This window comes from Sipha flava, unplaced genomic scaffold (genome assembly GCF_003268045.1).
Source record: "Sipha flava isolate LNK unplaced genomic scaffold, YSA_version1 75_pilon_pilon, whole genome shotgun sequence".
NCBI lineage: Eukaryota > Metazoa > Arthropoda > Insecta > Hemiptera > Aphididae > Sipha > Sipha flava.
In genome coordinates, this window is record NW_020273615.1 from 144309 (window position 1) to 160577 (window position 16269).

The following is a 16269-nucleotide window of genomic DNA, read 5'->3' on the forward strand; positions in this document are numbered from 1 at the left end:
AAACAAACTCTTCTCTCGTTCCTTCTCGTTTCTCTCCCACTCTCTTTCTCTCTCAGGCTTTTTATTCCAATCCTCTATTTATTTATTTATTTATTTATTGTTATTATACTTTTTTTTCCTGTTCCCCAGTCGTGATATCCTTGCAGTCGAATATATTTGCTCTTGTGCTTGAAAAACGTTGTCCCTTCGCCTCCGACCAGATGAACCGATGGGAAAAGCCACAACGGGCGGAGGTGGGTGCACATCCACATGATTCGATACGATGCATGCGGGCGTTTGTTCCAGCTGCAAAATTACCATCGGGTCGAAATAAACTTTTAAAAGACTCCTTCTGACGAAAAACAATGATTTTAACAGGAAAATTTCACGTTTAATGACGACGACCGATCTTGTACGATAACAATTATTACTAGATTATCGATTGTAAAAGGAAATTAATCGATTACTCTAATATTTCAATAATAATTTTATTTTTTTGTTACTTTGATATATTTGAAAACGATTTTGTTGAATAGATTATATCAGAATTTCTCGTTTATGACATATGTTTGACACGTCTGTTGGTATTTAGTATACGTCTACTACATTGGTGACAGAGTAAACATATGACTCATTTTAGCGTATTTATACATGTTTTAGTCTTACTTACAAAACAATGTCATAATCTCAGTTTAATAGAATGAAAATGTAATAAAAAATATAAGATAGTTAAGATATATTTTTTATAGTCAACAAATTACAAATGGCTTGTTTTAAATTAAAAATAACGTTTAAATAAATGATTATCATAAACTTTTTACGATTGTAAATATAACATAGATAAACAAGAACAAATATTGTTGTAATTTATCTTGTAGAATACAAAAGATTAAATATTAAATAATAAAGTATGATTGTTTTCAGTGGTAAAGATAAAAAGACATAGAAATTAAGTATTTTTTCTAAAAATATAAACAATGTTATTATAAAAATGACAAAACTCGTACAATTTACCACATTATGGTTATATAATAAGATTCAGCTCTACTGTACGATACAGAAAACATTTTGCTTTTTTAACGATCAAAACGTTATGCAATAATAATGTTTTGAGAATAATAAAACGAGACAGTAAATTATTTTAACACGTACTTAGAGTACGAAAAATGCACTCCAGACTAACAGTATTATTATCATAAAAGAGAGGAAGGCTGTAGAAAATTCATATCGTTTTCACGAATATATTAATTAATGTATTTATTAAAAATATTTTCTATTAGATAAAATATCTACAACAATATTTGTGTTGCATATTGAGCAAATTATTTTAAACTATTAAAATATACACTTTTAAAAGTGTTTGAAATTATTTGAATTTATTTTAATTCACTAAAGATTAGGTTTACAGATTAAAAAAATATTTTCATTTTATTATTTTAAGAAATTGATGATTTGACCATAATGATATCCGTATTCTTATTATAAACTATAAGTGAAACAAATAGTGTAAATAGATTCTATGATAATTGCTTTCTTCTTTTACTGTGGTTACGTTTTTGCGTAATAAATCTTTAAATTTTTTTACAATAACTTTATAGGACGAAAATTAAATAAAGGCAGTATTTTGAAGATAATTTTCTTAATTTTAGATGTAAAGAAAAAAATGAAAATCATACAAAATTGATGTCAAATTTTATTCAACAAGCATTTATTCATTTTTTTCTATATAAATCTATAAAATTAAGCCTTCTAATTTAATAAGCTTTTGACCGAATAATATTTTTAGTAGATTTGCGATATTTACTAGATTATTCAATTAATATTTAAATAAAATATACGCAAAAAATATGTATCATAAGTTATGAACTTTTATTTTATTTATTGTTCAAATCAGCATTATAATATACTTTTGATTTATGAAAAAAAAAAAATTATATTAATAAACTCACTAATTCTGAATAATTGATGTCGAATAAGTTTCAAAACAAATACCCGTACAGTATTGTAAAGAATCGTATAAAGTTTATATTTTATTATAATGAGAATATGATCTATGCAAAAAATAAAAAAAATAAACAATAAGTATATTATGTAAGTATGGGATCGTTATTGTGGTAAATTACATATGATTAAGGCGTAGCCTATATCTCCTGTTGTGGGGATAGGAACATCCCAATTCCTTTTTAACAAAAGAGGTGTATACCACTTGCATAAATCATTGCGCCCAATTCCTTGCAGTTTGAAGTTACGGATATTCCTGATTCCTTCCCATTAAAAGTTACGGGTAGACCGGATTACTTCTAAATTAAGATTATAGATGACCGTTATTCTTTCTTTGGTCAATTTATTATATGTTCAGTCTGTTAAGCGTCACCCAGAGTGCATCACAATGAGGCGGCTTGAATCACGTCCCAAAATTTCTTTTGGCAAATCAAGATTTTATCTTAATTTTTTTTTAATTATATTGATTTATTAATTTCTTGTATCTTTTTACTGCTAAATATATTTCTCGGTAATATTATACAAATTTAGTTTTATTGTAATTGTATAAATTAAAATTTAAATACCTATACTGATGGAATCGAGTTTATAAACTGTAAACTTACTATTTTTATTTAATAAATTATTTATTTTAGATAGGAATTGGGTTTACGTAAAGGTTTGTCTGTAAATATTAGAGATAGAATTAGGCGCACTTTTAAGCAAGCCAGTATGAATGCGAAGAAATCGGGATTTTCCTGTTTCAAGTTCTCAGTGTACTTAAATTCCAGTTAAGCTTTCGCTACTCCTTTACGTTTTGTAAGTACTTGAAATATTTATTCTCCCTATTGGATGAATCGATATTCAATTGTTTGTTTTTTGTTGTACCGTAAATTCCCCTTGATATTTGATAGCTAAAAAATCATAGATGTGTTGTTATTGTTTTCTTAAAATATTATGTAATGCCTCAAAGAATTTGTATGTCCCAGTTATTATAGTTATATGTGTAACATATGGTTTTTTATTATTATTATTTTTTCTGTTATTATTTTTTCTTTCCATTCTAATAAGATTTTAGTTGCAACAGATTTATAAACAGTAAATAAATCTGTATTCTTATCAAATAGTGTAATACCAGTATCAATTTAAATAATAATTTTAGAATGAACATTTAACTTCAATAAATTCTTAGTATAAATTATAAATAGAGTAACACCAAAAATTTAAATTAAATTACTTCTTAAGAAACTTATTACAGTAACTTAAGGAGCTTCATAAGAAATTTGCTATTGATCACTGAAAATATTACTTACTTATACTTAAATATTGTTAATATCATTCTGTTATACAAAAATTTAAAATTACTCACTAATTAATAACAAATAAACTATTTATAATAAAATATTATTCTTTATTTACAAAATAATCATTTTTTCATCATTTTATTTTACATTCATTATTTTGATTTATTTTCGCCTTACTTTGGTTGAATGATATAAAGTGAAACCATTCCAATAACAATTAAAGGTACCCAAAGCATTTGATGACGATGCACACAAATGAATATTTCAATAGATTCAGACCAAGAACCTGAAAAAAATATGACATTTATTATTATATATATATATATATATATCAAAATTATTATACTAAGAATCAAAATTACGAACTGGGCCAACCAGTTAACGTGCGATCTAGCCTAACAGGTAGAGTACGAGTATAAAAATACAATAGATTATATTCAATTTCAGAGGTAAATGAATATACGAGTAAATTACCGTTATTACTATACACTTTTTAGTAGATTAAAATAATAATCTTTGTTCAGTGTTACAAAAATTGCGTTGCGACAGTTATTTTAATGACGAGATTTTAATTTAGCTTACTGATAAGGTTTTATTTTTGAAAATTTGATGGAACAATGTTAATAATGTTGAATAAAAGCATAGGATCTTATTATGAATTTTGATAATGATGGATTGGTTCAAGGCTTTTGATGCACGCCTATGCCAATTCGTAATGTAATAATATGTTAGGTTGAAGACAACATTCATATCTCATGGTTGATAGTCTTTCGTCATCAAGGGTAAATCAGCTTGGGTAAATCTTATCGCTATAGTAACGTTTATAAATGCGTTTTCAACTGATTTTCAATCAATAACAAACTCTTTAGTTTAGTTTTTAATACATTAAATTTGAAAAAATAAATACACACAACAATATTAATTCAAACCAACCGTGTTAAATTGTAAGGAATTTATATAAACATGTTGAAACTATAACTGAAATTCGAAACAGACCAATAAGAGATTAGTTATAATTACTAGATACTAGTTACTAGATAAATAGTTTTGCATTAATTTATTTTTATTTTTCCCCATTCTATCAAAGTGAAATTCTACTCACCTTCGTCTTTGTCATAAATTGATGAAATCCATTTTTTGACGCACTCAATTTATCGCGATAAATTATCAGTCTTAAAAGTTATTAATTACCAAATTACTAGGTTTTCATAATTGAAGATATCATTTTTAATCTTCAATGCTTATCAGAATACTTTCAAATTTTCTGTAAACTCATTTTTAAGTGTAATAAGCTAATTTTTATCCATAAAACTTGCTTCCTTAAAACCATTTTTACTGTTCATTTCTGCTAAACCGATAATTGTGTGTTTGTTGTTTCCTTCCATTTTATTACTTACTTTAGAATTCATAAGATTTTTATAAGGTACGGATTTAAGTTTATTTTTAAATATACCTGTTATTCTGCTACTCTTGTGTTATATTTAAAATCTGTTTTATTCAAAGATTTTATACAAATTAATATATAAATGAATTCAAAACTTTATAATATATGACTGTAGTAGAAAAATATTACTATAAAGTTGACAAAAATAAAAATTGAAGTAGGTATAGGTACTAAAAGAGAACCAGTACCTTTTATCAGTTTTTTGCATATCTTATTTCGTAAATTCTTTATTTGACAATTGTTTGACTTGAAAAATGTAGCCGTCAACTCGTAATATTCTTCATAATAACATTAAAAAATATATATATTAAAAACTTTAAGTGCGAATTTTGAAAACTGTGTAACGTTGCCTCTGGGGCACAACTTTTAGTAGACATGTTTTTCGCCGAGAAGAGTTTATATTATTTGCACCAAACGTTTTATATTAAAAATCACGCATGTATTTACTGGTAAATACCTGAAAAACATTCAGGAATAAACACGAAAACGTAATAACGTGTTATTACTCGCAAACATAAAACGTACATATAAACGACGACGCTCGTTCGGATACCGAACAATTATAATATTAATATTTTCCGTTCCGTAAAAACAGATATTGTTAGACATCGTACACGAGCCGTTTGCCCGAGTCAAATATAATAACAAAGCCATGAACAAATATTAAAAGTCGAGCGCGACACATGATTCAGGAGTTGTGATGTAGTGTGCCGATGCCGTCGACGCGTCCGCAGACGAAATGTATCCATTCACAGGGACGGTGGTAACGTAGAAAATTTGTATATTTATCGTGGGACGTCAGTTATTGGCCGTGGACATAATGCAAGCGTTCTCTGGCAATCGCCGAATTCCGTCCCGACTAGTCTTGGACGGTATTAATATAAGTTCAATTTTATAGAACTTCAAGAGGCTTCACCTGACATCACGCGTATCGTTTTTTTGTATTATCGTAATTATTCGCAATAAAAACGTAAACGATTTATATACTATGTATTGTGTATACCAAAGTCAGGTGTCGTCTAAGTTTTTACCAGCCTATTTCAAATCTAAAATATAATAATAAAAAAAAAAATAATTTAAATAATAAATAATTTAAATACTAATTACACATAACATATATTATACTTATACTCTTAAATTTATTAAAATACTTATATGACTGTCATATTTATACATAAATGGCATATAGTGTAAGTGGAGTTTTTTTTACTCCGTATGTCAATAGTAAATAAATAAGGCTGTTTTGCCGGATTTTACATTTTTAAACATGCCAGCAAAGCTGCCAGTCCTAAGCCTGGAGAAAATGTGAAGGAAAATATTACTGCCAAATATATCATAGTTACAGGTAGTAGGACGGAAATCAGACATAGTTGCTTCGCCTCTGGGACGGAATTCGATCTCCAGTTATGGAACCATAGGGGGACCGGGACGGAATTCTGTACCAGCCCGTTCTCTGACCGTAATTTTGGGACCGAGTGGCCGTCGAGAGTAGATTCAAAAAAAAAAAAACATATCGCATTATAACGTATGCGTACAACGAATTATCTAAAATATTGAACTCTTCGTCAACATTGTTCTTATTAATATAATTTTATATCATTGTTATTACAAGAAAATAAAAAAAAATTATACTGAATAGTAAAATGTTCGAGTGCCCAAAGTCAATGGAAGACGATAAGGGGAAAATATTTACGTTTGAAACTCGTGAGTTTCTGAAAAAAAGTTTCGTTTTCTATTTCTAAAAATATCGCTTCCACGAAAAAAATAAAAATGGTTTGATTTTTTTAGTACATTAAAAATTTCGGTTGAAAACCGTGGTTAACGTTTGAGGAATAAGATAAGGTAACCAAATCATACTTTAAAATATTAATAACATTTTCTTTTACTCACTTTTAATAATTTTATTTAAACTTCTTTTTACACACATTAATACACGTATTTTAAATTTTTACATAACGTTTTACAATTAATTATGTCTTTCTGCATAGACGATCTGCGTAGTCTTTTACATTCGCCTTTGACCGTCTATACAAAAGGACAACAATAACGCGTTTTGCTTTAACTAAAAAACTATATTCCTTATATATGATGTTGTGTATATGTGTGCGCATGTATGTGTGTAATATCTTATCTTTAATACTTACAAATTATTATTATATTTAATGACTGTCGAATATTAAAATTATTTAATTATAATATTAGTATAATAAAGTAGTAAATAAAAAAAACGCGCTTGATATGTATCAGTATAACGAATTTTAAAAAGTGCACAATGCGTTCAATTATTATTGTTATATTTCAAAAACCCACGGCAGAGCGCGACAAGAAGAACACATTCGCACTGTCAATCGGACCACCGTTGGGCAGCTGAATAAAAAAAAATCTGAAAATCTAAAAAGAGAAACTTTTTGCTAGCCCGGGTTGAAACCGGGAGGAAAACGACGGTCGAAATTATTTAATTTTTTCTTATTTGCCTACACGCAGTGACCTTAGCCAACGTAAATGTAAGCGTTTTGCAGCACAGAATTCACGGCCAGCGGACGGGATTTGGGCTGGATGTGTTATTGTTATTATTCTTCCGTAGCGTTTTTCGGCAGAGAAAACAAACATAATGACATAATCGGTCGGCAGAACCGCAAATACGGTTGCCAGGTACACGAAAACGGAGTCGAGCGCGTTGCGGCGGTGGCGGCTGCTGCGGCCGCGCGGGCCCCCTCCGGCGAAAACTCGTCTCCCGGAAACAATTCCTTTTCACTGCGAACAACGCACCCGCCGCCGCCGACCGATTCTCCGCGGGCACAAGCCAAGCCGCAGCAGACATCCGTCCGCGAGTCTTATTATTATTATTATTATTATTATTGTCGTCACCGCCGGTATTATTTTCACCGCGCGTTCATTTTTCGCATTTCTACCCGCGCGCGTACACGCGGGTCCCGTGGACTGGAAATTCGGACCGCCGTCGCCGCGTAAACATTGTCGCCACTCACCCTTTCAACGCGCGCACCGTGCCGCAGCCTAAGACCGGTCTTTTATTCCTGCTCCGCGATCACCGGGGGAGGGCTTACGGCTCCGCGAAACCCGTCCGCGCGCGAAAACGAGAAACCGGTGGACCCCCCGCTGGCGAACACCGACCAATCGCTACTGTTTGTCTGTTACTTACGTTATTGTCACTGTTATTATAACGTGCACGCAGGGTGTGCACATACTTATCGGCCTTGCCGTTCGTTTACGCGTTTAGTAACAACAAACATTGCAATACATTAGTAGTTCTCAACCGGGGCGACGTGAAATCTCCAAGGTAAAAGGAAAATAAAAAAAAAGTAATACATTTTAATAAAATCATATTATTGCCACAACTGCCATATAAACATCATACATTTAAGTTTGTGTCTCTGTATTATTTAAATCCAATAAATACGTGCAGTATTTTGATTTTCCGCATTATCAATTATCTTATTGATTTAACCGCGGTCGTTAGTCAATTATTTTGCTAGATATATAGCGTTACAGCTCTACAACTCTAGAAGACAATATGAGACTCGGTCTTTTCACCATCAACCCTCGACTCCCTCAACTTTGTAAAAACCACCAGGGCTCAATTTATCATCAGTTTTCATACAAATCATTTTTATTTTTTCTCTCTCTTTTTTTTTTTAATTGGCAAATTTAAACTTTTAACTGACAATGTTTATTGAACCCGGGAACTCAAATAAATTGTAGGTGTACCCATTATTTTTCTGTGTAATATATTTTTTTATTTTTTTTTTGTTATTTCAAGAATTATTCTAAAATACACAGTTAAGATTATTTATTATTTTAATGTTAGGGTGACGCGGTGTTTTATTCCAGTGTCTAAGTGACATGAACGAGAAATTGATGAGAGTAACTGCAATACATTTTTGTGGGAACCTTTGATGAACGGCACACCGAAAATATACAATAAACGTTATTATGGATTGTTGGTGGAAACAAATCATCAAAATGATATCAACATTTTATTCGAATAGTACAATCGTCGCATTATACATATATATCAGTGCTTCTCAAACTTTTTGTCATGAGGATCCCTAAATTTAATGTAAGACTCTCAAATATCCCTTGAACAAAATCATTAATTCCTTTTTTTTTTAATTATATATTAAAATTATACGTACCGCTTCACACAGCTTAACTATTTATATGTATATTAAATAAATGTTTTTTTATACACTTTTGGAAAAATAATATTTTATAATATTAAACTTTATTTATGTATAAATACAAATAAATTATGCCCCAAAAAAAATATTTTTGGTAAAATAAATATTTCACGGCCCTCTAGTTATATAGTCACGGCTCTCACTTGAGAAGCACTGATATACATCATGTTCTATAGTTTTAGGAATCAAAAAAACGTTGTTAATATTCATTTGATCATATTATAATATATGTGGGCGAATCCGTTTTCGACCAAAACCGTACCCTTCTCTTTTCGGCTGATTCACTTTTCGACCAAATTTAAAATAGGTCGATTCACTTTTTGACCAAATTTAAAATAGGCCGATTCACTTTTTGACCAAAACAAAAATTTATATAATAAATTTAAAATAATAAAATAATGATGTACAATGTTTGATTATGATGGATACTACTATATTAATGACGATTCAGGGTTTTACTCGCGTAGCGAGGTTTTAGGTTCACATACAGAGCATAATCCCATTTGCAGTAGTATCAAGGTTTTTACAGAAACTAGGTTAGGCTTAGATTATAATTCCCCTTGGGGCGAAGCCCTAACATTTTTAAAATTAAAGTTCCGATTTTTCGAAAAAAAAATGCAAACAATTTTCATTACGATATGAGATCAAAACTAGATACAAAATATTGTTCTCTTTTATATTAATATTTTAATAACTATTTACAAAAATTGTGCATTATTATTTTATTATTTTTAATTTATTAAATGATTTTTTTTTTTATTGAAAAGGGAATTGGCTTATTTTAAATTTGGTCGAAAAGTGAATCGGCCGAAAAGGGAAGGGTACGTTTTTGGTCGAAAACGGCCATGCCCAATATATGTATGTTATGTAAATACAACAGTTAATAATCGCAAAAGGTTTTAAGTAAAAGTGAACTTTAAAAGAACACAAATTACATATAATCTTAATTGTATGTTGTTCATAAAAATAGGTGTAAATATGTGTAATATTATTATTAAAATCGTTGAACATTTTTATTGGATCATCTCATACTAAGTTTTATCAGAATATAAGTCGAAAAATGAAATACAGTTGTACTGTTAGGAATTCCACTATATTTTATTTCAAAGATCAACTGGATAAAACTTTACATCTGATAATAATGTTTTTTCGTATCAAAATGTATAATACATGGACTTATTATGACAAATTCTTCGAAGTAAAACGCTAAACACTATTATTAGTCGGCCATAAAAATCTGACGTTTTGAATTTAAATCAGTGACATCCGCGAGTGAACAGTCTTATCATACAAATTTGAATTTTATTGAGTTTTAACAATCAAAATTGATGCATTGTAGTATAAAATCAATGGAATGAGATGATTAAATGAATGAAGTTGATTTGTTAAAAAAAAAATTCATTTTTATTTCGATTTCAGAAAGTCAATGTAAGGAAATCATTTAGAATAATTGCAAATGTCTGAAAGTTTACTGTATAGTCTGTACTGTATAGTCAGTAAAATAATATATTCAAATTAGATTGACGATTACACAGCAGTAACTATATTAGCACACAGCATCCAATAGCGTTACTCATCAAAAACTATTCGTTGATATATTTGTACTGCGAATGTTTTTGATAACAGTTATCTGTCCTTTATTGTTTTAGAGGTACATCATTTATTTTATTACATTTAAAGACAATGATGAATCATCGAGTTCCAAAAGTTATTATAAGTAGGATTAGTTTTTTATTATAATATTGTCAGGGGTGGATCTGAAGCTTGGTTTAGGGGGTGGCGAATAGGAATATTTATGAATGATATGTATAAGACACAATGAATACTTTACCGTAATTTCAGCAATTTAAGGAAAAATAAGTACAACGTTTATATTCACTGTAGGTATATCTTTACTTATAATTATAAAAGTTTTAATACTGAAAAATATTTATTACAATAATAATTTAACATTTCTTTTTTTTTCATTTGCAAATCTATTAATAACATTTTCTATATTTACAACTATATCTTTATGCGTGTGCAATAAAGCCAAGCCAGTCAGTCGACTTTCGCCCATCCGTGATCTTAACAATACTTTTAATCTAAAAAGTAATAAAAGTAGACATAAGCAAACATGCAAAGCCTCATACACACCCGCGATGGATATATACATATATATAATATATATGTATACATATAATATAATACTGTAGATATGGGATCGCACGGTCGTCGGTGCAATAAGTACGCGACGATCACCGAATAGCGTACATAGAAAATACTAAAATACTAATAATAAGAATAATAATATCATAGGTACACAACTTAATGTTTGATACTTTGGTTAATGATTATAGGCTATAGACATGAATTCATTTAATATTATTATTAGTCTTCATGGTTATGGCTAATATAGTACATATATATATATATATATATATGTACATATATATGTATATTTTTTACAATTTATGTAACTTCATTTTATTTGTATTTAAAGTATAAATAGCCAACAAAATAAAAGAACAAGAAATAATATCATATAAATATTAAATATGTCATACACTAAGTGATTATAACTCAATAGTTTTAAAATACTAATTATAGTATTCCTTTGATCGGAAAATGTTTAAGCTGAATCCATACACGTCTACAGTAAAATGAACAACTATTAATGTTTAATGGGAGCAGTTGTTTTTGCAATTTTTGAACTTTAAATTAATATTAAAATTAAATAGACGAAGCCAAATCTATACATATAAAAAACTCGTGTCACCGTGTTTGTGATCATACTCCTCCAAAACGGCTTAACTGATTTTAATGAAATTTTGTGGGTGGGTCTGTGAATAGATTTTTATCTATTTTTATACCCTAAGTGCTATTGTTTAATAAATCGTAATTTAATTTAATAATTTTTTACCCGGTCAACAACTGTGCAGTTGAAAATTAATTATTAAATGAAACTATTAAAAAAACTATTAAAAACTATTTAAAAACTATTAATTTTATTTTTGGTATTAAATTACGGGTATTGCACAAATATTAAACAAGATTCCGCAACAGGTGCCAAAACAAACAAGAATGTTATTTCAAATGATTATTATGCATATCGGTTGATGGTTAGATGCGATCAGGACAACGTTATTTTATGATGTCGTGAGCTTTGTCAACAATTCATGGTCGACATGTATGTAAAGATAGAGTGCGAACGATTACATTACTTCCAATTCAATCAAAAAAAGCTACGTGCAGAAGATTCTCAAAACAATTGTTAGATATCGGTGATGAGAGTTACTACAGATGAAACGGGATGCATAGGATTACCGACTGATTTCTGCACAATCATCGATTCGCAAGATGCTCTCATTGGCCAGATATTTCCCAATGTACACAGACATTACACAAATCATGAGTGCTTGGCAGTAAGAGCAATTTTAGCAGCAAAAAATTTGGACGTCAATGAGTTGAATCTCAAGATACTACATTTGTTACCAGGAGACTTGGTGTAATACAAATCTATTGATACAGTTTGCTATATTACTAAAGCTGTAAATTATCCAACAGAGTTTTTAAATTCATTGGATTTACCAGGCATGCCACCGCATAATATACAACTGAAAGTTGGATCTCCGGTTATTTTGCTTCGTAATTTGAACCCACCACGGTTGTGCAACGGCATACGATTAGTCATTAAAAAATTAATGAAAAATGTTATCGAAGCCATCGTTTTAAATGGTAAATTTCGAGATGAAAATATATTATTACCGCGAATCCCTATTATACCCACAGATGCGCCAAAAAAACGCCTTCAATTTCCAATTGGATTGTCATTTACAATGACTATCAATAAGTCTCAAGGCCAAACGATGTCTGTCTGTGGCTTAGATTTAAGCACATCATGTTTTTCACACGGACAATTACATATGGCGTGCTATCGAATCATCCAGTTTGTTTGTGTTGGCGAAAGATGGGATAGCAAAAAATATTTTACACTCTATTGCATTAATGCATTAAGGGATTGATATTGCTTTTTACTAATATTGTCATAATTAGCGATATATATAATTTTAAAGGATCAATTTTAATAAATTATTAAAAAAATAAATGTTTGATGTTTTTTCATTTTTATATTTCTTCACCATTCACAGCACTCCATACCTCTTTCACTTATGCACCACATCCTTACACACCTATATTAAATTAGTTATTTTTTTCCAGCAAAATATTCTCTAGAAATAATTTATATGACAAAACAATGTTTGTCGGGTTAGCTAGTTCATATATTACATATTTTTAACATTAGTAAAATTATCTCAGAATCGACAACATGTATAATGTATATTTTATCAAAAGAAAAACAGACATCATATCAATATATTATTTTATTTCCATATTACCCATTTTTTCGAAAAATAAAAAAAATAAATGAATGAAATGATAATTTGTCCGGACAAACTGCGTGGCAAATAGCGTGTGGATAAACTCGCTCTGGGGAAGATAACGGATCATCACAGGGGATCTTGATATGATTTGTCAGGATGGTGGCAGGGGTGGCAACTGAGAACGTTTAAGGGTTTTAATGAATAATAAATGAGCTGAATTATTCAATTGGAAACCGACACCCAGGGCGGCGGCCGCGTAAAAAGAATGAAAGAATATAAAACAAAAAGAACAGAGGGGGGAAAAAGAGCGGCGAGACAAGGACGTGATATACGGTAGGTATATGCGTTTATATATATATATATAGGTCGATAAAAAGAAAACGCGAGGTATTTGAGTCTTTAATTATTTGTTTGGCTCTACTGTGTCGGCGTCCTGATGAGGGATGAGAAAATCGTGCGGTACGCCTAACCCCACCCTCACTGCGTTGTACGCATTATAATATAGTCTTTATTGCGAAACACCGCACCCGTTTATGTATTATATTAGTATACGTGACGTGGACTGGTGAAAAAATAAAATAAAATCATACCACGACGGCGGTTAATCGCGCGAATCGTCGTTTTGTACCATTGTGCCCGTGACATCGTCGTCCCTTGAAATATCCGAAAAAAATAGTATAAAAAAAAATTAAAGAACGTACACCGATAATGTACACGAGTAAAATGCGTTTAAGTGGCTACCGCGACCCATGAATATAATGCGCGAAAACCGCAGGCATTCGTCAAGTCGTGTAACACACGGATCTGCGTATTGTTATTGCATATTATACATACACACACGAGAGGTTCCTCTTTTATCACTACAATATTTTATGTGGAGCGCGGGGCTTGCAGACGTATTATTATAACGATCGTAATACACGACCGTACACTCCAAAAGGGCTTCTGGTTAGGGGATGTTTTTTTTTCGCGAAAACGGTTTTTTCTCCCCCGTACCTACCCCTTGGTCTACGTCGTCGTTTTAGCCTTTCTCCAACAACCACGTACACGTTTAATTGGCGTTTTTAACTCGTCCCCTTCCCATTCCCCCCTCTCAGAAGACGAAGTGGCATGCGTGCACTCATTGTGCCCGTGTTTATTATCATTTCGTATAATCATTGTTGTACCTACACGTATGCACCGCTGCTATCAACTTCAATGGGCGTATATGACAGCTAACATCATAGTTTGCAATTGTGACCGCGACCTCGCGCTCTCGGGGTTCCTCGAGTGGTGCGATTTTTGTTCTCGACCAGCAGCTGCGACATTCCACACACAGATGCACCAGCAAAATCACTAGACAAATTGTTCTGTTTTTTTTTCTTCCCTTCTTCCACTTTTTTATTTAACACATACGTAGTAGTGTGTACTCTCTCGCTCTCCCCTCTCTCTCTACTAATTGTTGAACGTGTGCGTCGGTTTTTATACAGTTCATCTTACATTCCTCTTGCATCACTTAACCCTAGTGTATTTATAAACTCATAATCCGAAAAACTCTGCTTAGTATTGTGTATTATACTACCCCACGTGGGTTACGTCACAAGTCATTTGATTGCAATCATTCTTCCCGTTGCACATAGTATAATCGCACATTGGTTGGACTAGGGTTGAATTCGAATCCAATATGAAAGTTTACCTCATCATAGCTCACGAGAATAAAATAATATTCATGTTTCACAATAATACACGTATAATATTATACTTTGTACTACGAGATTTTGTTGTGAAATAAATGTCATTAAAAACACTTATGGGTACGTCTTCCAGTCTCGAATTCAGGTATTTTTAGTTTAAATAATGATAAATGTTCCGTTTGAAAATTTTTAAATATAGATATAAGTAATAAATGTATAGAAATAAATAAATAATTGTGTAACCTGCGTGTATTATAATATGCGTATTTTTATTGTATTATATATATATATATACAGTGGTGTTCATTCAATCTTGCTTTGGGAGAGGGTTTAATAAAAATAATCGTTATTTTTTTTTTCGTTGCACAGATAAATAAGATAAATAACTGCTATAAATAGATATTATTTTATACAATTTTTTTATCAATTTACAGTTTACTTTTATACTACAGTAAATTAATAGCTATTGGAATATAAAAACAACATAGTTAACAAAACTTTTCAAACATCTATCAATATAATTATTTATTTATCTTAATATTTTTATAGTTGTATATTTTAAGTTCAAAGCGTAATAATGAAACTGCGAATCTATTACACGTCATCAATAATAAAACAATTTTCTTTTTTTTTTTTTTGGCCCTGGGGGGTGTTCAAACCCGGAAACCCTCTCCCCCCTAATGTACACCACTGTATATATATATATATATATATATATATATATATATATATATATATTATATATTCTTTTTTTTGTAATCAAAAATTATGGTTGGTTTTGGAGTTATTAACCCCTATAAGTTGGGATCAGAAAATATAAAGAGTAACTTCTGCTTATTGTACTAGGCAATTAATTGGAGTTAGTAAAGGAAGCTATAACCGTTATTGCCGATCATTTTTTCAAGTGAACTAACGACAATGGAAATATTTGATGATGGCAGCTTGAAGTTATGTCAAATATCTTAGAACCTAAGTCTTGCAACAACAGCAAGAATGAGTCTGCAAGAACAAGATCAAGACCAATACTATCATAATCTTGGTCTTGGTTTGCACAACATTAATTCGGACTACATAATAACAAATTAATTTACAAAACTTTTATTTTCAATTTATTTTTATTTATTTTTTTTTTTTTGGCGTTTTTAATTTTTAAAGTCATTTTTTTACCTTTTTAGATCATATTTTCTTTTTTAAATTATTTTCCGATTTTTTTAATTAAATTCCGTCAATAATAATCTTTAAACACATATTTTTTTGTTTTTTTTACGGGCTGCATTACTTATGAAATTGAGTTTTGTGAAAAAATACGGAACTTGATGCAATGTG